Source organism: Myodes glareolus, chromosome 7 (genome assembly GCF_982192425.1).
Source record: "Myodes glareolus chromosome 7, mMyoGla1.1, whole genome shotgun sequence".
Classification (NCBI taxonomy): Eukaryota; Metazoa; Chordata; class Mammalia; order Rodentia; family Cricetidae; genus Myodes; species Myodes glareolus.
Window position 1 is genome coordinate 29,888,868 of NC_142032.1, and position 22,092 is coordinate 29,910,959.

The following is a 22,092-nucleotide window of genomic DNA, read 5'->3' on the forward strand; positions in this document are numbered from 1 at the left end:
AGAACCCAAATAACCACACAGAAACTTTATTAATTAAAACACTGCTTGGCCCATTAGCTCTAGCTTCTTAGTGACTAACTCTTACATCTTAATTTAACCCATATTAATCTGTATATTGCCATGTGGCAGTGACTTACGGGGAAAGATTCGGCAGGTCTGACTCTGGCAGCTCCATGGTGTCTCTCCTTCTGCCTTCCTTTTTCCAGCATTCAGTCTAGTTTCCTCCGCCTACCTAAGTTCTGCCCTATCAGGCCAAGCCAGTTTCTTTATTCATTAACCAATAAAAGCAACACATAGACAAAAAGACCTCCCACACCAATTACATCTCCTACTTATTTGCCTTCTGCTCTGCCTGCCAGCCTCACCTATCCCTCTTCTGCCTACCTATTGGTTGTTCAGCTTTTTATTAGACCAATCATGTTCCTTAGGCAGGCAAGGTGAAACAGCAACATATCTTTACATAATTAAACAAATGTAGCATAAACAAATGTAACACACCTTTACACATTAAGTAATATTCCACAGCATAAACAAGTGTAACATATTTTTACATAGTTAAATATTTCATAACAAGGAAAGGCCATTATCTTTTGTGGAGGTTCAGGAAAAGCACTGGAGAGGCCAGCTCCTCCGTTAGAGGAGGCAGTGTGGTTAGGCAGTTACAGACTGCACACAGGAAACAGTCTCCTCCTGAGTCATACAAGCCCCAGGATTTTGAAAGATTTCAGAAAGTCTCAGGGATATCATCCAGGGGCAGTCCCCTTTAGTCCAGGTTTGCTTTCAGCTGAAGTCTTTTTCTTAGAAGATTACAGCTAGCAAATATGCTGTCTTCTTTACATTTGGACAGCTTATGCCAGGGATGCTAACAGTGCTAGTGAGGTATAATAAAGACCTTCACAGCGTGTATTGGTTAATGCCATAAAGATAACTCAGAAGGCCTCAAAACATGTCAATATCATATTAAGGAATGGAAACAAAGCAGTTTCTCCTTAATTTTGGCAAATGCAAGCCCCAATTCCAACCCTCCACTACCCTCCTTGAACCTTCTTACTGTAGTTTGTAGTTGCTGGCCGACCTGTAATCTGTCTGTCCTGGGGGGGTCTGTGCCTGATGCCTGTGACCTGTGCTCAGGTGTGTCTGAATCTCCCTGTCCCTACAGAGGGCTTTATTTTGAACTTACTGAACAGCAGAGAGGACATGGAAAGAGGACTCTACAGAATCTTTAGCAGAATCTTAACAAGGAAAAGTTACTTTATTGACCCCCATGACACAGAAGAGCATTTAACAGTACCACCAACGCTGTCAAGACAAATTCTCATGCTCCTTCTGGCATCTATGGTGGTGATTGGTTTTAAGGTTCTTCCAGCCTGTTGACTGTTTATCACAGCATACACATACACACATACCATTATTCTGGGTCAGGGGCATGGGAGAGCACATACTTTAAGATTAAAGCTGTGCACTTAGCTTAATTTATAAAAGCTTGCATGGGAAATCTAAGATGTAGTAAGGTATGTTACTCTGTTCTCTTAAAGGCAGGTTAAAGACAAATAGGCTGAGCACACAGTGGAGCAGCAGGCCAAGTACACAGCCTTAAATGATTCCAAGCAGCATGATTAGCCTAGCTGCAAGGTCCAGCAAAAGTTCAGATCCTTTGGGGTCAAGAGATATTTGCAGAAAAATATATCACTAGCACCTAGAATATAAAAGCTAACTCTATGACCTAAATTGTGTCTTTATGTCTCTGTCGGTTGCCAGTCTAGCATAACTACTATGCCTGGTGTAATATATATATGCAGTATACATAAAGACAGTACTGCTAAGTTTTGCTTATTTTCAGGCTTGATATGAATGATATATTTTATGTAACGTTTTTACAACTTGCCTTTTTTGCTTGGGTGTGTTGTGTGATTGTTGTGTGTAATTGTAATGAATCACCTTTTATTGCTTGAACAGGATCTATAGGTAGAATCCATTGCAGTTCATCTGTGGTCTCGCTTCCCTCCAAAAATCTGGTATTTTTGTTGCCCTCCTAGTATGTGAGGTACTACATTCTAATTTGCTCTTCTTGGTGAATCACGAAATTGAGCGTCTTTTGTTTGGAGAACAGAGCTCACAATTTCAATGTAGACAATGCCTTTCAGTCTTTTCCTTCTCTCGTCTTCTGGCCTCAGCTCCTATTCTGGCCAGGGTCTTTCCCTATAGCCCAGGCTGCCTAGAACTTGAGATCCTCCTACCTCATCTCCTGAGAGCTGTGTTGGCTTCTTTCATTCTTTCCATGCAGGATGAATGCAGCCTATCTCTCTTTTGTTTATTGGAATATAATGGAACATTGTTTTTTTTTTTTTTCCCTGTGTGGTCCATTTCCATTGCTTTGGATCGAAGTTTCTGTTGGTTCATATTTTTCTTCAGTTCCCCTTTTCCTTTATGTGTTGAATTTCTCTTCTAATAATTGTCCTGAATGTTCTACGCACACTTGGCAGTGAAAAAAGCTCAGTCAGCATTTCAAGTATTCTGACTCCATTCCAGAATAATATAAAACTCACAGGGTTCTTTCTGAACTTAGATGATTTTGTCAAACTTACGTAATTGTGTCACTATAAAAAAGAAACTCGTAATTTTAGGACAGTTTTTCTTTGTTTTTAACTCTACACCTTTATCACGTCTTCCACTTTTCGTATCAGCTTGTCCTTCCTCTTTTTGTTTGGTTTTAATTTCTGGAATGTCTGATTCTCACTCTTCCATTTCTCGGATTAAATTACTTCCAGATGGCCTTGTAAACACGCTCTCTCATTGTGCCAGTGCTGCGCTTCTTGTCAGAGTTAAGACATCTGTGAAGCTTTTGTTTGCTGGTCTTTGGTGAATGGCTTAACTTACTCCAAGGTTGTCTTTGGTGATGTGCAGTTCTATTTTTTTTTGGCATGTTTTTAATTGTGCATTTCATGTATCTGCAGCTTTCTTGTTTAGCAGTCCTGAAAATGCACTGGCTATTAGTGTTCTAAACATGATCGCCTACTTATTCTGTCATTTTGACAGGTTAGTGAATGTCAGAGCTTCTTTTTCCTCTCAGCATCTTTAGCTTCTATTTGGTGTCTGCTTTCTTTCCTGCTGCATTTTGTTGACTTCCTCAAGGTTGAACTTCTATTTAATAATTTTCTCTTCTGCTGTATTGAATTTTTCTTTGAGATCTTACTATTAATGGTCTTATATTCTCTTTTTCAAAAGTGCTATTTCTGCTTTCAATATCTGTGAGAATATTTTTGATGAGGTCATTCTGCTTTCTTATTTTTAACCAACAATAAATACTTATTTCATACCTTATATTAGTTAATACCAGGATTTAAACTTCTTAGTACTCCAAATGAGTCTGTTTTCTTCTTCCCTGATGTGTGGGTTGAGTTTGTTATTTGTTAATAATACAAATGAGGCTTTTATTTGAGAAGATCACAGGTAACAATACCAGTTGTCTAGGTTGGCGTCTGGGAGGCAGAGGCAGGAGGATTGTCAGAGCCATTGTTTTAGCCTGGTCTAGGCAGCATAGGAAAACACTATCTCAATAAAAAACAAAAATTGATCCAAGCATGGTGTCACTGTTTATAGTCCCAGCTCTTGGGAAGCTGAGACATGAGAATTGCTACATTTTATGTCATCCTGTGCTACATAATGAATTCTAGGCCAGTCCGGGCTATGTAACAATGAGACACGTTTCTTACCTCACCCTGCCTTACCAAGTCACTTGATAATTCTATCCTGGAATCTCAAGGTATAGCTTCTGTAGACTACAAACCCAGGACCATTTTTTGCTTGCTTATTTGTTTCCAGGAGACTCTGGAAGGCAGGATGTCTAGATTCCCTCCCCTGTGCCTGAAGTCTTAGCTGTCTCCCGCAGCTCCTTCATTCTGCTGAGTTTACTCTTCAACAGTCTTGGCCTAAGTTTCAGTGCGTGGCTGCTGCCATGTTCTCGCAGATCTGGTGTTTGTACCCGAAGCTAACCCTTGCATTAAGTCCATTTTAAAACATAATTTTCTAGCTTTTATCCAAGATTATTGTACAGCAGAAATCTACCCCAGTTCCTGTCTTAGGAGTGCCCAAGTGATTAAAACACACACAAGAAAACAAAGCGATGCTTCCTCAGGCCCAGCTTCCTATATTGCACCGTCTATTTTCTGTTCAAGTGTCGTTTTTCTTTCTATCCAGACTACAACACATATAAGATTCAACCGTGGGCTCTGCCTGTGGATGCCTTTCTTCTTCACATGGAGTGCAGAAAGACGCTGTTTGCTAGTGTGAATCAGAGGTCCCATTTGTGTGAGCACCCTCGGTGTTTGGCCTGTCCTCTTTTAGGTGTGGAAGGCAAAATGAAAGATTTCATTGATAGAATACTAAGTTGCCTTGGGGCTTGGGCGTCTGGAATACTTCAAAACTGCATGTCCAATATAATTGCTGATTTCATAGTTTCTCCTTTTTCTTTGTTCTTTCGCAGAACAAGCCCAGTCATACCTCTTTAGATGGTACAAAATTTTGACAGGTGTGTGTGTGTAATTAGTGATAAAACTGGGCTGTAAGGCATGCTTCTAATCCACAAGATCTTTATCCTTTGCTGGTTCTAAGGATGGCATTGTGGCTTTTGTAATGCCAGCATAACCTTAGAAAGGCAGGCGCTGCAAATGTTGCTGGGAAATGCTGAGCTGTGACTGGAGGCTCTCCAAAGATTGACTGGTGTTTTCCTCACAGAAATAAAAATGCTAGAAAGTTCTGCAGTTTCTCTGCCTTTGGATTTCAGCTTGGATTGGTAGTTCCTTATGTCTGTGCCCTTACAGTCTTGGTTTTGTTTTGTTTTGTTTTTGCTTTTTGTTTGTTTGGGTTTTTTGTTTTGTTTTGTTTTGTTTTGTTTTTTGGCAGTGGTTCAGGCCCTGCTGCTGGGTTTTGTTTTTTAAGTGGTGTTGGGTTGGCTGAACATTCTTGAAGTTCTACACAGGGAGCTGGGGGCGGGGGAAGTGAGGTATAGGACTGAAGAAGCTTGCCAGGCATGGCCACACTTCTCCAGGGAGCCCTGGCCAGCCCTCTGGACTGCCTGTCACTAGTGAATGTCACTTGGCTATGGGGGAAGAATGCATTAGCCTCAGCTTTGACTCTGTTGGCAGCAGATGCTGGCCCTCTGAGGCTCTGCCCCTCCTTTTTATTTTTACTCTAAACATGTTCCTTTGAAGGTTGTGATTAGTGAGAGCCCCTTGTGTGATTAAAATGTTTTTATTCTTGTGTATAAATTAGGCAAAATCATTTCTAACATGGTTCACCCAAGTACAGTTAGTTTCTTACTGTGGACCCGATGTTGTTCAGCCTAATAATGTGACATTCCGAATGGCTATGTCTTTTAGGATGTTTAAAACTGGGTCTTGCTGGTAGTTGTCAGAGTGACTGTGAATCTCCTTTTGGTCACCAGGCCCAGTTTCGGAACTCAGGGCAGTGCTTTGCCAAGTGCACTCTCTGGTTCTTAGGGCTCCAGCAGTTTGCCCCTGTGGTGACACTGATTACTTGTCTCTCTTGCCTTGGCTGTGAACCACCGGCCATTTGCACATTGTCTCTCCACTGCTCTGTCTGAGACTAGTATACTTCTGAACAATGGTTTGGAAAGTTAAGATTCCTTCAAACCCTTTCGACTACAAGTTGTTACCTGCTTGCCAGTTCACCTTTAAAAAATTCCTTCAGGAGTAGCTTGGTAAGCAAGCACGTGCCTTGAATCCCAGCACTTGGGAGACAGAGACAGGCGGATCTCTATGAGTTCAAGGCCAGCCTGGTCTATGGAGTAAGTTTTAGGACAGCCAAAGATACACAGAGAAACCCTGTCTCGAAAAACAAAACAAAACAAACAAACCACCACCACCAACAACAAATGGCCACAGGATAATTTGTTTGTTCATCTGTTTGTTTTGCCTCCGCAACAGTTAGGTGCTGAGAAGTTGGAAGCATGGTACAGAGGAAGCCATATCTGCTTTATTGATAACCTGACCATGCTGGTCCCATTTGAAGTTGAACTCAGCCTGTATGGTTCTGGTTAACCACTTAGCTTTCCTCAAGCATGCTTTTCCCACCTTATAACCGCTTTGATCTATGCATTTGCCAGAGCAGTGCTTCCCAAGTATTTTGGTTTTATAGCCACTTAATAGTCTTGAGTCTCTCTTTCTCTTCCTCTCCCTACCCTGTTTGTGTGTGTTTTAGATGTTTATGTGAGTGTGACTAACAGAGTTTCTTTTGGGCCACCAACCAGCTCCCAAATCATGACACAGAGTTTTCTTGTTAGTTATGAATGCTTGGCCTTAGCTTATGCTTGTCCCATTAGCTCTTATAGCTTAGATTAACCTGTTTCTTTTCATCTGCATTTTGCCTCAGGACTTTTTACCTTTCTTTCATTATATATGTCCTACTCTGTGTCTTTCTGACGGTTGCCTGGCTGGCCGGCCCTGATGCCTCCCTCACTTTCTCCCTTGTTCTCTCTCTGTTCTTCCCTTTTTGCCTAGATTCCTCTTCCTACTTACTCTCTCTGCCGCCCGCTCTGCCTATCCCTCTACTGCCTAGCTGTTGGCCGTACAGCTTTTTATTAGATCATTCAGGTGCCTTAAGCAGGCAAAGTGAAACAGCAACACATCTTTACATAGTTAAACAAATGCAGCAGAAACATAGCTATACATCGTTACATAACTAAAACTGCAGCTAAACACATGTAACACACCTTTACATAGTTAAGGTATTATTTCACAACATGCATGTACACATGTATACATGTAGAGGTTGACATTGAGTGACTTTCTCAATTGCTTTCGATCTTGCCTTTTGAGGACAAGGTTTCTTATTAGCCCGGCAGTTTCCCGACTGACGTAGACTGGAAGGCCAGTGAGTGCCAGCGACCTCACTGTCTCCACCTTCCCAGACCTGTCACTTCAGGCCTATTTCCTGGATTCTTGGGGGCCAAGCACAAGTGCTCAGACTTGCCCATCTAGCACTTAAGTGAGCTCTCTCCCCATCCCCTTTGTATTTGTAAAAGTCACTCAGCACTCCAAAGAGCTTCATTGTCATGACTTATAGCCAGCATATCATGGAAGCAGAGTAATGGCGCCCAAAGATGTCTATATTCTGACCCCTGGAACCTGGGAGTGTGTTTTCATGTAGCAGAAGATACGGTAACTATAATGAAGCTAAGAATCTCAAGACAGGAAGAGGAGTCTAAATTATCTAGTCATATCTAAACAAGGTGTTGGAGCTGGGTCCAAGTAGGATCACATGAACCCACATGAAATTCATTGTAAGACTGTGACACGGTGGCCAGTGTCAGGGAAGGAGACATGAGATTTAAGCAGACATCAAAGTACAACACAGCCCAGGGGGCCTGCTCTGGCCCTGTTCTCCTTCAGCGCTTCTAAGAGGAACCTTGCCCTCCAACGCATTGTGAGATGTACTGTGAACCTTACCTCCAGAACTGTGAGATCATATGTGTGCATTGCTTTCCAGCAATCGAGTTTGTAGTCAGGTGGTTTATAAAGACTATAAGTGAGTTGGGCTCATAGATCTGGAGCCTAAGAAGTCTAAAAGCATGGACCAGCATCTGGTGAGGGTCTTCTTGCTGCATCATAGCACAAATGAAGCACCGTGCGTGGTGAGATGGCAAGTGTGGGAGCCTGGCCACCAGTGCCTCCGTAGAAGCAGCACCACCACGGCCCCCTCGAGTCCTAATGACTTCCCAGGGCTCCATCTCCAAATATAATCATAACCAAATATAATATAGCCAAATATAGTCATAACCATCGCAATAGGCAGTCACCAAAATGTTAGTCTCCCTTCTTTTTGCTCCATGATGAGCTAGGAAAAATGAGCATGTTTGCTTAGACTGTTTTATTCAGAAATAGCTAAAATAGTACACAATAGCATGGAGGCAGAGGCATAATTGCAAGGGAGTGCATTTTTTGGCATTTGTAGATAAACCGTACAGAATATCTTTTGTACGCTGCTCACAGGCAGCTTTTGATAACTCGTTTGGACCTTTTGAAGTTAACAATAAGCTTCCTTTCCCCGGGAAGAGGGAAGTTGAAATGACTTTTAAGACTCGGCTTTGATTTGTAGTTATTCTTCCTGGCTTTAAAAATCCGCGAGGCGCGACCTTTCTCCTGGGGTCATCTGCAGTGGCCCTGCCACTCCCTAGCAGTGTCCTGCAAGCTGAGCATCACTCAGGCCCATTTTCTGTACCAAAGTGCCACCTGCTTCGACAGGTGTCTAGACAGTATGGCAGTTTGTGCTTAAGTAGCTCGATTTGGAGCTCATTGGAAAGCTTTGGTAAAGATTTCATTAATTGGTAAATGTGCCTTTGATGTGTTTGTGTTTAAATTGACGATTGTAATACTTCTTGTGTGACTGGATACTTGGGAGGTATTTCGGGGTCCTCCCCGTGACTTTCAGTTGTTTTTAGCTTGTGAGCTGGAGAAGCCCGCGTGCCATACTTTATCATCCGCATTCCTGGCTGTATTGATTTAGAAGGGCAATTTTGGGGTGGTAGAAAAGAGGCCAGAGAGGGTCACTCCGGAGACTGGAGTCCTTGTGTAGAGGGGTCCTTGTTTGGGGACCACAGCTGGGGTGACCTTTTCAGACCAGAGCTGGGAGATGCGTCTACACACTTTGAAAACCTTTTCCAGAGGCCCATAACTGCCTGCCCTTGCTCGTTTCTCTTACCACATGGGGTGCTATGTAACTAGGAAGCAGGTTCTTTCCAATTGAGCCTTAGTTATATGAGGGAGCGGAGAAGCAGGCAATCAGTGACACTTGACGTTGTGTGGCCGTGAGTGGAATTCCCATCAGAGCAGCTCAGTGTCTTCCAGCACCACATCTGTTACCAAATGTGATCACAAGAATCTGTTGTGTTTCTGTATATATTTTAGGTCATTGCCTGGGAGCTCCCTGATAGCATGCTTGACCTTATCTAGACAGTCCCGGAGGAGAAAGAGTGCTGGTGGGCTATGGTACCCTCTCCTCTCCTTTTCAGATGGCCATACTCAGGGATGCTGTGGGTTGACAAAGGTCAACATGGCCCACTGCTTGTTAGGAGGCAGCCCTCTGAGAAGCCTGTGATTGATTGCATCGGTGCTTAGGGCTGTTTAGAATCATGGGTGGTACTGTGAGCACCCTTTGATTTGAGAGGTTTTTCATTGCTGAATCATTAAATGTAAATGCTTTTTGTGTGCAGAAGCAAGCTGTAATGCAGGGCCGCGTGCTATGTCTGAGTTAACTAGCAGTTCCTTGGCTCCTGAACTTTCTCAGAGCTGGCTCAGGAGAGTCAGCAGGGGAGAGACAAGCTGAGAGTCTGCCAAATCCAGGCCATCGCCTTGGACTAGGGTCTCCTGGGAGTGTGCTCGTGAGGGCAATTCGAACATTAGATGTGGCAGTGAAAAGATAGTCTCTCCGGAAAGAGACTTTCTGCCAGTGTCCCCCCGCCCCACCCCTTTTCTTGAGGATGTCCTGACGACTTCCATCCCAGCTGTTATGGATTCTTGATGCTTCTTGAGCGCTGTGCCTCTGCCAGCACAGCTCTCGGCAGAAGCCCTTAGCGATGAAGTCATAAGACACAGCTTGCGCTTTGCTCCATCGACCTTCACGATAGCAGGGAAGATCTGCCTCCCCCTACAGTGCTGCCTGGCTGCTTGCGAGCCTCAGTCGTGTGTGGGAATGTCTTGTTTCTGCTTGTCACCTCCTGTTTCTCTGCCCCTGTCCTTTTCAGACACATAGGCAGCTCCCTGTCGACATTTAGTTGCTTCATGATATACTTCTCAAACTAGACTGCCTATACTGCATCTTTGAGTGATTTCTTTTCCCTTAAGACCAGTCTGTTTCTCAGTCCACTCCCTCAAAACCCTGCTGCTAATAATGCAATTTGATAATCACACTTCACTTTTGCAAAACGTTCTTTGATTCACTTACCATGTGCCTGGGAACTTGGGGTGTCGATACCAGGCGATAAAGAGATGTATCGGGTAACTGGGACTATTGGTATTGAACAAGGAGGTGGCACAAGATAGGGTTACAAATAGCAGTGGAGGTTAGTAACAGAATGTTTGCAGACTGAAAGAGTAAGAAACAATTCTGGCTATCAGCGTGCGTCCCACAGACTGGAAAAGATGATCATGCTGGATATTAATTAATAGCTGGTAATGGGGTCCAGTGTTCACTATTCCTGAGAGCATCTGAAACAACGGGCTATGATGGTGGATGGCCTGTAGGAGAAAGTTGCCATAAGGTGTCCCTGAGATAACATCACTTGGAGAACTGACGATTCTGTATCTCTTCTGAGTCAAGCTTTGATCCAAGGAGACGAGTGGTCTCCAGTAAAGCTCTTAAGCCCTGGAGATCTTGGGTAGATCTTTCTATTTTGAGAGCATCTTGGCTGTGTGCCTAATACTTAAGCCGTTGTGAGACTTGGCTGTTTCGTTTCTGTGGAGGGCCTGGAGCACTGTCTGGGTGTGGGGTTTGCTTGCTAGGACCTTCTTCTCAGTCTTAACCAGACTACGCTGGTGACTTGTCACCGTGGGTAGTGTGTGCCAGCTTTGTGTGGGCATGTGAATCTACTCGAAGTTCCTTCGAAGGCAGTGGCTATTGTCTTCTGACAGCATAAACAGGACCTGAAAATTGAACTCCAGCTTGCTCATAGCAGCTGTGGAGGAGATAGCTGTCTCATTTGTGTAATATTTTAAAATTAGGTTCGAGGTTTTGCAGTCAAGTCTAGCCTGGAGCTTCCTGTATAGCCCGGGCTAACCTGGAGCTTCCTATATAGCTTCCTATGTAGCCCAGGCTAGCCTTGAGCTTGATCTCCTGCTTCTGTGTTCTGTTGTTGTTACATGCACGAGTCACAGTGCCCTGCTTGATGATTGCTTTTCTTCCCTTAAAGATTTATCTATTATTTTATGCATCTGAATGTTTTGCCTATTGTAACATGAGGGGAGCCTTCTTGTTTGGGGGTTTCTTTCCCGCCCTGCCCCCCAGCTGTTTAGTCCCAGAGAAAAATCACACATGGATCTCTATAAGTTATAAAGCTGATTGGCCCATTGTGTCAGGCTACTTATTAGCTAACTCTCACATCTTGATTAACCCATTTTTCTGATCTATTTTAGCCATGTGGCTCAGTACCTTTTTCAGTGGGGCAGCTCACATCCCGCGGCTTCTGTGGTCTGGGCAGGAGTGGGAGGAATCAACTTCCTCCTCCCCAGAATTCTCCTGTTCTCCTGGCATCATTTCCATTTCCTGTCTGGTTTTCCCGCCTACACCTCCTGCCTGGCCAATCAACATTTATTTAAAACATGATTGACAGAATGCAGACTATTCTTTCACACCAGCCTATATGTATGTTTGTGCACCAGGTGTGTATGTGTGGTGCCTGCAGAGGTCAGAAGAGGGCACCAGATGCTCTGGGACTGGAATTACGTATGGTTGGAAGCCATCATGTAGGTGCTGGGAATTGAACCTGGACCCTCTGGAAAAGCAATCAGTGCTCATAACTACTGAGTCTAGTCTCTCCAGCCAAATAATTGCTTTTCAAAATTTGTTGGGATAAAAAGTGAGGGAAGAACACTTCCTGAATGAAATGCACTTTGATGCATCAGATTTGTGTTCTGACTGAGAGTGTGGTTGTGTATAAGTCTTTACATACCAAGTTTGATAGACCTGCACACAAAAAAAGTAAAAGCTAGTGAATGGTGACATCTAAGAAGTCTACAGTGTAGTGACTGGTATTCTATATAATTTCAAGTTCCCATTTTTAACCATTGTGTCGTAGTTATGGAAGATAGGGCAACTGGGTGGAGAATGTACTAGAACTCGAAGAGTTGCAACTTCTACGTCAATCTAGAATTATTTTAAAATAAAAGAGCTTTAAGAAACACAATGCACTGATTAAAATGCCCCAAAGTCAGTAACACTGAACAAAACAAAGTCCTGGGCAACGATCTGAGGAACTAGAATTCTTCAACACATTGCTGGTGAGGATGCGAATGCTGCAGCCTGTTCAAAAAGCAGTCACGTTCTTCCAGTATAAGCCAGCACTTCTGCTGCTGGGTATGTATCCAAGAGAAGTGAAAGGCTTTTTGCACAAAAACCTCTAGGCTAGCATTCCTAGCAGCTTTTTCTAAAACCGTAAGGCACATAGTGGATGATAAAGGAACTGGTCTGTCCGTCAGAATAGGTTCCTCACTAGAGGGATGCTACTCACTGGCAGTAAAGAGCAACATAGCCCTGCAGATGAATGTCAGGTTTGTCACAACGCATGAAACCCAAGCTCACAAGGGTGTGATGAGTAGGATCCATTCGAGTAACATTCCGGAAAAAGGTGAAGTGTAGAATTTGGAAACAAACCATTTTAGCCGGGAACGGATGACAAGGAGAGAAGATGGAAGCACTAAGTGGGAGAAAAATCTGGAATGAGTGAAGTGATTTTTTTCTCCCTCTCCTTCTCTCCCCTGCCCCCCCCTCTCTGCTCTGGTTGTGGATGTTTTTGTCAGAACTGACAGAGCTGAACATGAAGACAGATGGGTTACTGAATGCAAATGAGACCTCATTAAAATGAACTTTTAATGTGGGATTCCCCTCTGTATGCTATGAATATGTTTTATTACCAGTGATTACTAAAGAAGCTGTTTCATCCAATGGCTTAGTAGAGTAAAGCCAGTCGGGAAATCCAAACAGAGATCTAGAAAGTAGATGGAGTCAAAGAGATAACATGTAGCTGCCGAAGCAGATAGATGCCAGCTGCCAGCCAACCTTACTGGTAGGCTGCAGCCTCATGGTCATTCACAGATTAATAGAAATGGGTTAATTTAAGGTGTAAGAGTTAGCTAGAAATATGCCTAAGCTATTGGTCAAACAGTGTTGCAATTGATATAGTTTCTGTGTTATTATTCGGGTCTGGGTGGCCAGGAAACAACCGAGCAGCCTCTGCCTACAGACTTTAAACTGAAAACACTACTGATAATTACTTTAGCCCTAAATGCTATGAAGATTCAGTGTTTTCTCGTGCTAGTTGGATAAGAATTGAAACCTTTATAGTGTCATGTGCTGGCTTGTTTGGATGTATGTTTGAGCCTCATTAGGACTTTGGCCTCTAAGCAACAGGAATAACTCTTACCATAGAGGCGGGTGCTGTCCCAATGCCTGTTAACCTGGTGTTCCTGGGAGAGTGTAACAGGTTATGGCTCTTAGTGATTCAGGCTTTAATGTGTGAACATTTAGTCAAATTTCATTCATCTTCTTCTGCTCTGCCTTTGATAGTTATAATTAGTAGAGTCAAAATTTCAGATTGTTTTGTTCCTTGACCATGACAACTGTGTTGAGATTTTCAACTTCCTCCCCCATAATAGATTTTCAAATGTAAAAAAATAATTGCAAGGGGTTTTTCTCCAATAGGAGGCTCCCTGTTGGTTTAAAGTAGGTTTTACTAGATTAGGTTGACTTTGCTTCTGTCCGGTAGTCAGCTCGGTTGAGTAAACAGTTGCTGCTCATTGACCAAGTGCACGTGCCTGTCATGAGGTGTTGTTGGGTTTACTCAGGAAGAAGAGTTGTCACCATCTGCTGAGGTGGACCAGACCATGCAAGGGTGGTTGGAATCACCACAGAAAGAGCGATGAGGCGAAATCATTGTGCAGGGCTGGGCCTTGATGTGTAAATGTTGTCTCAGAAAAGAGTGCTATATGGATGGTTTTTATTTTTTTCTGGTCCTAATCCTTCCCTCCCTCCCTCCCTCCCTCCCTCCCCTCCCTCCCTCCCTCCCTCCCTCCCTCCCTCCCTCCCTCCCTCCCTCCTTCCCTCTCTTCTTCCCTCCCTCCTTCCCTTCCCTATTTCTTTCTTTTGAGAGTGTGAATCTTACATGCAGTTCTTGCCTTTGGGAAGTCATGACGTCGAAGGAAGGCAAAGCATTTGTTTCCCAACTAAATGGGTGTAATAGGAGTCAGACAATGTGAAAGATTTAAAATGACAAGTAATACATCACATTTATTCTCCTGTATTCATTGCTGCTGTTGCTGCATAATCAGCTGAGCATTTGCAGATGGAGTAGCACAAGGTTTTGCAGGTCTCAAAAACCCAACATAGGTCACACAGGGCAAAACTCAGCTTCTGACAGGCTTGAGGGTATAGATAGCCTGTGTTCATGGCTTTTCCAGTTTCTAGGGCCTGCCAGCATTCTTTGGTACCTTACCTTGTTGACTGAGATTTCTGTCCTGTCCTGCCCTGCCCACAACCGTTCAGTCCCAGAGAAAAACACAGAGGTCTACATTAATCATAAACTGGTTGGCCTATTAGCTCAGGTTTCTTATTAACTAATTCTTACATCTTATGTTAACCCATAATTCTTGTCTGTGTTAGCCACGTGGCTTGGTACCTTTATCAACATGGCATTCTCATGTTGCATTTTCTGCATCTGGGTGATGACTGCAGACTGTGCTTTCCTCTTCCCAGAATTCTCCTGTTCTCATCACCCTGCCTCTGCTTCCTGCCTGGTGATATTACACAAAGTTGTGTACCCTAAAACTTTCTTCATCTTTCAGTGGTGGGGTTTAAACTCAGAGCACCACGGGCATCAGGCCAGGAGTCACTGAAGTGCATCCCCAGCCTCCAGACCCTTAGTGTTTGTGTCCTGTGATAGTGTTAGGTGAGTCTGCGTTGCTTTCTTAACTGAAGGTCCCACCAGTGCTGGAGCGAACAGTAATCAGGGAAGATTGGTCCAGAAGGCCCCGCAGATACCAAGATCTGAGAATGCTCAAGCACCTTGGTAAAAAATGAGGCAATATTTACATATGACCCACACATACCCTCCTGAAAACTCCAGAAATCTCCAGATTATTTGCAATGCCTAATTTAACATGATTTAAATGAAGAGGTTTGTGCATGTTCGGTACAGATGTATTTTCCCCCGAGGTATTTTCCGTCCCAATTTGGTCAAATTCAAGAATGATGAAAATGTGTATATGGTTCTCTCTTTGTGTCACCACACCGTGGTGACAGTGTGCCTTACCAGCTTGAAGCTGCTGAGCATGGAATGAGGCCAATTAGGATGCCGTCCCTAGAAGAGTCTCATGTGTTCAGTTGGTGGCTTGTAAGTGGTATTATGATACTAGCACATTAGTTGTTAACTTACTGGTTTGGGGGAATGGGTGAGGTAGTTGGTTTGAGGTCATCCCTCAAACTACTGGTTTGAGGGAGTTGATTGCATAGAAATTAAACTTCCATATACATCAGACTTAATGCAGAGATTCACGTGCTGTTTTGTATGCAGGGGTGTATCCCATGGCTCAGGCCTCTTTCTGTCCCCTGCTCTTGCACAGAGGGTAATCATGCATGTTTTTAAAATGTGATTTTGGTGACCCAGAGAGTTTGATAAGAGGTTCCAGCTGCTAGCCTGCTTAGCCTACTCCCCAGCTAAGTTGTCCGGGGCCCAGGGCTTCGGTGTTTCTGCGCTCTGTTGCTCAATAGAGCAGCTGCAGGGAGATGCAGGGACAAGAGACTTGTTGTGGGACTCAGATCGGTGACAGCTATAGGGGAGCAGACAGTCACAGTCCTTCTCTTTGCCTTCGTCAGCTCACACAGTGCTTGAGGGTGGATGAGCGCATGGGGGCGGAGTTTGTTGACCAGACCTCCCTACCAACAAGCTGTGTCATCTTGTGCAGCTCCTGTCGTTTTCTGGACCTTCCCGTAAGCTGGGCGGCTTGGACTGAGCAGCTGCGTAACCCACACTGGGTGTTAGAACGCTGGGGACTGCTACATTTGGTACTAGGCCGTAGGGCCCCAATGGACAGGCCTCGAGGGGTTTGGGGGGTTTTCTATTGCTTCCTGTTTCTATCTGGCACCACTTACTCATGTGAGCTGGTTTGGCTCTGTGGTTGACCCGTGTGATCTTAGGTGGTATTCGCTTTATTTTGGCACCTTCCTCAGAATATTGTTCAGGAGGATGAACTCAGACTCGGCAAGAAACTCTACCCCACTCAGTCTGGACCTTCATTTTGATTTTCCGCATGGCTTTTTCCTAGTTCCTTACAGCTGTTTTGAAGAAGGAAGTCTGTGGGATATACAAAACAGGGAGGAGGGGAGCTCCCGCTGCCCTTGAGAGAGCACATGGAAGTACCTGGAACGCCTCGTTCTTTGCCCAATGTATATTGGACTTTGCTATTTTTGAAGCATTGGGGATATAAAAAAACGGAGTCCAGTTGGTATGAACTCTGCCCCCATGGATGTTCATTTCTAGAAATGACTTGATTACAGTTGTGGTTAGTGCTCAGAGAGTACTGTTTTAATATATGTGAGTTCAGGGTTCACATATGACCAGGAGGGTCATCCCCTTCTCCTAGAGAGCTGTAGGATGGAGGTAGAGTGTTCCAGGCCAGGGAAGGGGTGGAGATGCAGAAGGTTTCCTAGCCCTGAGGCAGCCATTGCTGAAGATAGACAGGTTTGGAGGTCTGAACTTTGGCTGGGGTGGAGGGAACTGTGCACTCTGGGGGTCATCTCTTCTGTAGGTGTGCCTGATCTGCACTGCCCCCCTGCCAATGCTGAGGTGACTCCATAGTAGAGACACCTTCCCTAGCTCCACAGCCTGACAGACCCTGGGTGGGGCTCTTAGGAGAAAGGAGTCAATACCACAAGGGTCTCTACCAGCCCCTGTTATATGCACTGTGGCTTCAGCAAGTACTTGGGTGACTCATTTGTCCCCATCCGACTGTATGCATTTATGGCCTCAGCAAGTACCTGGTTGAGTCATGGTTTTGTTTTTGTTTCTTTTTGAAACTCAAATGAGTTTCCAGCCAACCTGAGAGGACTGGGGTTACTGATCCTGCCACAGATTAAGCTTTTCATTTTAGCTAAGGACAAATAAAAGGATTAATTTTTCTCTTTAAAAAAAAAAACTTACTGTGAGCTATGATACAAAGACAACAGATACAAAAATATTTGCATACAGATGCTCCTGGGCTTATGACTGAGGTTTTATGTTCAGACACACCGCTTGTAAACGGAAGAGCTCCCTGGGCTGAAATGTGTTCAGCACCCAAACCAGGCCGCCTTCTGCCCAAGTTTAGCTGTTCTGTGCACGGCACAGTATGGCTTGCTTTCCACACTGATCTCCAGCTGCCTTGGCCGCTCATCAGCCGCAGGACAGGTTATGAGAAAGCTAGGCAGAGCTGGAAGATGGACTCTCCAAGTGTGAGCCGCAGTTCTCATCGGATGCTTCTGGCCACGGCACCGGCGCAAAGTCAAAGAACCACAGTGGAACATCTGAGTTCAGGGATCACCTGGACCCTTTGTTGCTCTTCATACACTAACACAAATACCTAGCCCCACTTCCTCTTTTTTAACCACTCAACTGGGCTTTAAAGAAAACAGAAATCCAGCCTTCCATCACACAGATTTGGGTGCTAAATTGTAACACACTATAATTCTGCTATGCTAGCTGTTTATATGGGAGGAGCCCCTGACTTTTTTGCTTGACTTTTTGCCTCGCAGGGACAGGTCTGGAGACTAAGACCAAAACTGGACCAGCAACCAAAGACAGCATGCACAGAAGCAGCGTGTGTCTTAGCATGTAGTCAGTGACTTGAAAGAGCTAACTCAGAAATATTTCTCTACATTTTTTCACCCTTTGAGAATAAGTAAAGCTGCTGTTACTTTTGGTAAGGTGTGCTGTGTATCTAATGTATACATTAATTAGGCTGTGTATCTAATGTATACAGTATAGCTACTGGAGTTAGGCCTCTATTCTGATCTCATTTCTATCATATATTATCTGTGCAGTGTTGCACGGTCTTCCAACCTTCCTTTAAAATGGATATTGTCAAATTGTTAGTATTGTATAAGAAGGCCATCTTTAGCTATTGTTGCCATTCATAAGCTAACATAATTTGTGCTGTTACTAAGTGCTGTGGACTACAGCTTGGTTGTCCACTCCAGTGTTCCCCAGACTTGCCTGAGTTTATGCTTCCTCAGGTGCTTGTTAAAAGCAAAGCTTCTCAGGCACCACCCAGATACCCAGACTTGCTCCATCAGATTGCCATGGGAGAGGCTTGGTGGAGCCCCACGGCACGCCCTGGTTTCAGATGTTTTGCATGAATTTCAGGTGTGAGTCTGTACTTGGTACTTGTGTTCCAATCTTGACAGAGAAAACCGTCTTCACTCATGCAGGCCTTTCGCATGGTCTTTTCTCAACATGTGTGGCATTTCCCTACACTCCAAGGACAGGAGAGGACTCCTAGCTGCAAAGAAGCATGGTGTTGTCTGTGTGACTTGGCACGCCCGGCACTCTTTCTTTCTCTTGGTGCTATATGCTCCTAATAACTTGCTCGGTATAATATATGTGCCAACGTGATGAACCTGATCACAGTCCTGAACCCCCCAAGGCCTCAGGGCATCCAGATATGGGTGTGGCAGTAACAGGAAATGATGTTTGCTGTTGGGTGCCTCTCGCCTTTAGCATTGGAGGGCTGGCTGCATGTTCAGCTCTTCTTAGCTGAGACCTGGGAACCAGACAGCGCATCTTACTCCAAGGCACACAAGTTGTGTGTTCTGAGTCAGCTGTTCTCACACAAGTCTGCCAGTCCATTTTCCCTCTCTAGCCCAGTTCATTTCCTTGTTAACGATAAAGAGATGGATTTGTAAATTTTATTCATAGGACTGAGTTTTGGGGAGACATTACTAATGGGGTGTTCTGCTCGGGGGTCTCCTTTTCAGCATGCCTGTGGAGATGGGTTGTTTTGACTCTACCTTATTCCATGGTGATTAATAAAGTGCTTGATCTTAATGTTTCTGTTCCCCTCATCCCCTTAGGTCGCGATTTTACATTAATAGAACTTGACTACATTTTGGATTTGGCTTAACTTGGCCTTTCTGTTCGCATTATCTTCATGTCATAAGACAAGTGAACGAGTGCTGAGAATCTTATTTGAGCGGCAGGTTCATTTTCTGACCTGTGAACAAGTCAATCCAGGTTGGGCTATTACCAGAGGGGTGAATTTGTTTCCTGTGCACTTATCCACCTCGCTTTTCTAAAAACCCTGTGAGCCACACTTGATAGTAGGACCTGGAGGGAAAAGGAAAGCATTTCTGCCCGACCCATAGCATTCTCCAGGAAAGCATTGGCTTGCACAGCTGTATGGGGAGACTTTCTAAAATGTCACCATAGCTATGACTAGGTGTCATAGCTAGTCACCATGACTAGGGTCATGGGTAGGTGTTCCTGCTTCCATAGCACAGGCCAGCTCACCCTTTGCTTCTTTGGCCTGGGGACAGATGGAAACCTTGAGGTTCTCTTTGGGTCTACCCCACCCTAGCCTCTAAGAGTTTAGGGCTGGAATGAGCCCAGGCTGTAGCTTCCTTTACTGACTTTTTCAGCTGTTCTGTTCTGCATTTCATTTCCTCACTTGTGAATCTTCACTGGGGGAGTCTGGAGGCAGCCATTCATGCCATCCTTTTGCTGACTGTACGGTTACTGGCGTAAGTGCTTTTGATCAGCTGTAGCCTCAGACTGCCTGTGTCTAATGAGAGAGAGGCCTTGTCGGAGGAGGGAGTTCACGAAGACTGGATAACGGCTTGGCCAGTTCTACCTTCATGTCAATGAGGAGACAAAATCTACCCCAGACATTTCCCAACTGCAAGTATCTTGTGTAGTGGAGGCACAGATACCACCCACAAGGCAAGGTTTCTGCTCAAACAGGTAGGAAAACCCCAACCCTTTCTTCCCTGCATCCTGCACACATAAATAACAAAAGAGAAAAAAAGGACCGTGAAACAAGATGGTCAATCCTGTTAAAGACCTATACTCAAAACTGTAATTGTTTATGTAATTACGTCTAATTATCTGGCAAGTAACCCTAGGCCCCACCCCTCGAAGGTTTTTGATGATGCCATGGATTTACCTTGTCACCAGAGTTTCCTTTTCTTTTGAAAAACAGGTGCATTTTTATTCATCATTCTTGTTTGTGCATATATGAAGTGTGTCTGTGCATATGTGTGCGCACACTTGTACATGCATGCACATGTGTATGTGTACATGTGTGCTACTGTGTCAGAGGACAACTTTTGGCAGTTGGTTTTCCCCTTCCCGTCTCAGCTTCTGTTCAAAGGTTCTTTTGTTCGTTTGTCATCTGCTGAGTCTTCTCAGAGTCTCTCACCGCATTTCTAACCTCTGTGAAAGTGGGGCTTCTAGCTCACACATTCTTGAAATGCCTGCAGCACCCCACAAGACAGGACCTTATAAGGACTTATAAAGTATAGCAATATATTGAAGGGACTTCAAGTGTTACTCAGTAGTTTGGTCTAAGTGAAATATTGTACTGCTGCGCTATGGGTGTTCACGTTATAAAGATGTTTAGTGTGTGTGCATGCATGCATGCACGCGCATACATGCACACAAGTGCAGCTATGTATGGCGCTGCATGTGTGTGGAAGTCAAAGGACAACTTTTGAGAATCAGTTCTCACCTCCCACCTTGTTTAAGGCAAGGTCTCCCTTGTCTCTGCAGCTGCGCTGAGGACACCAGGCTAGCTGGCCTGTGACCTTGCAGCCTGCTTTCTGCCTCTTCCTCCCATCTCACTATAGGAATGCTGGGATTATAGATGGGTGTTACCATAGCTCACTTTCGTGATTTCTGAGGGTCAGACTTGGATAAGATGCCCTTACCCATCTTCCTGGCAGGGGTGTTCACATTTTGTCCTGATGTCAATTATTTGCAAACTGCTTTTTCTAAAAAATTGCTTATTAATTTTTCGTAGTTTCTGTATGAGTCATATAGTGTTACAGCTGCGAACTGAAGTCCTTAATGAACTGGAGGATGAGGGGGAAATTAAACATATTTAAAATGTTTAATTAAAAGTGTAACAAAGTATTTTTGTATATAATGCAGAATTTTTGGTGTTCATGAGATAGATGATATAGTGATTGTCTTAGACAGTTGGGAGTCTCTCTCTTGTTTGTTGTTACACTGATACAGTTGAACTGGTCCTTCCCAACCTTGTTCCCTTCTCTGGGTGATGCTGAGGATAGACAAGAGAAGGAAGCTACTGCAGTTGGGCAGGGAAAAGGGGAGCTTGAGTTCGGGATACCATGGGGCACACTGGAGGAAGGATGGGTGTCGCTGCCATAGTATTGACAGCAAGAGAAGATGGTGGGAGACGCTGCATGCAGACCTTGATTGTCGTAGAATGGCTGACATTCGTTCCGAACTGGATGTCAGAAGTGGCATGAAACAACTGGTGCTTTCTGAAGCTCCCTTTTGCACTGTTCCTGGCGGACTCGAGGCCACCCTAGCAATTGCTGGCCCAGTTTCTTCTCCTTCTCACCTCCCTGTGTCCTGTATTCCTGCACTGTTTTCTTGGGGGCATTCGCTGGAATACAGAAGTGTGTGCTTTATTCCCTTGCTTGAGCATGTCTGCCTTACCTAGCTAGAATGTAAACTCTGCAGGTCAGAGATTGCCTTTCTCCACTGCAAAGCAGCCAGTCCCAGATAGCAGGCACAAATCCCAGCCAAAGAGATGAATAGGTCAGACACTGAAATCAGAGAGAATTGTTGTTCTTCCCATGAGTGAAATAGTGTGGTTGATTACGGAAGAGGATAGAAGTAGTTTAATGGAGGCCAGAAACCTCTTGGACAAGGGGTCAAGGTTCACCTTTCTAATACTGGCAGCAGGCACTGTGCCCCAGCCAAGAATGAGTCTGTGAGTTTGTCGGGTGACAAAGCAGACAGATGTAGTGTTGCCCTTGAAGGGTATTCCCTAAAGCAACAGATATCATCTCAGAAAGCAGAATAGCATCAGTGGAAAGGGGATGAGGAAGAACAAGAGCTGAGTGCGGTTTGTGGTCTCTGCTGGATCCGTGCTGCATCCAGTGCTGGAAGAGGAAGTTATTAGAAAGGACATTCATATAATTGCCGAAATTACCGTGTTCATGGAGAAGTGAGCGGTGTATAGGGTCCTTATGTGTGACGCAGCTGCTCTGAATGGATGAGCCGTCATTTGGGTGTCCTGGGAAATGCTATAAAATCATCACAGTGAGACTCCCAAGATGTGGTTTCCTGTCCCAAGCATTGGGACC

At 44.5% G+C, this 22,092-nt stretch overlaps 1 protein-coding gene across 7 annotated transcripts in view; it reads left to right on the forward strand.

The window, feature by feature from the left end:
• Sgms1 (sphingomyelin synthase 1) overlaps positions 1-22,092 on the forward strand; it is a 265,051-nt gene that overhangs the window by 97,553 nt on the left and 145,406 nt on the right. The gene's annotated exons all lie outside the window — the stretch shown is intronic.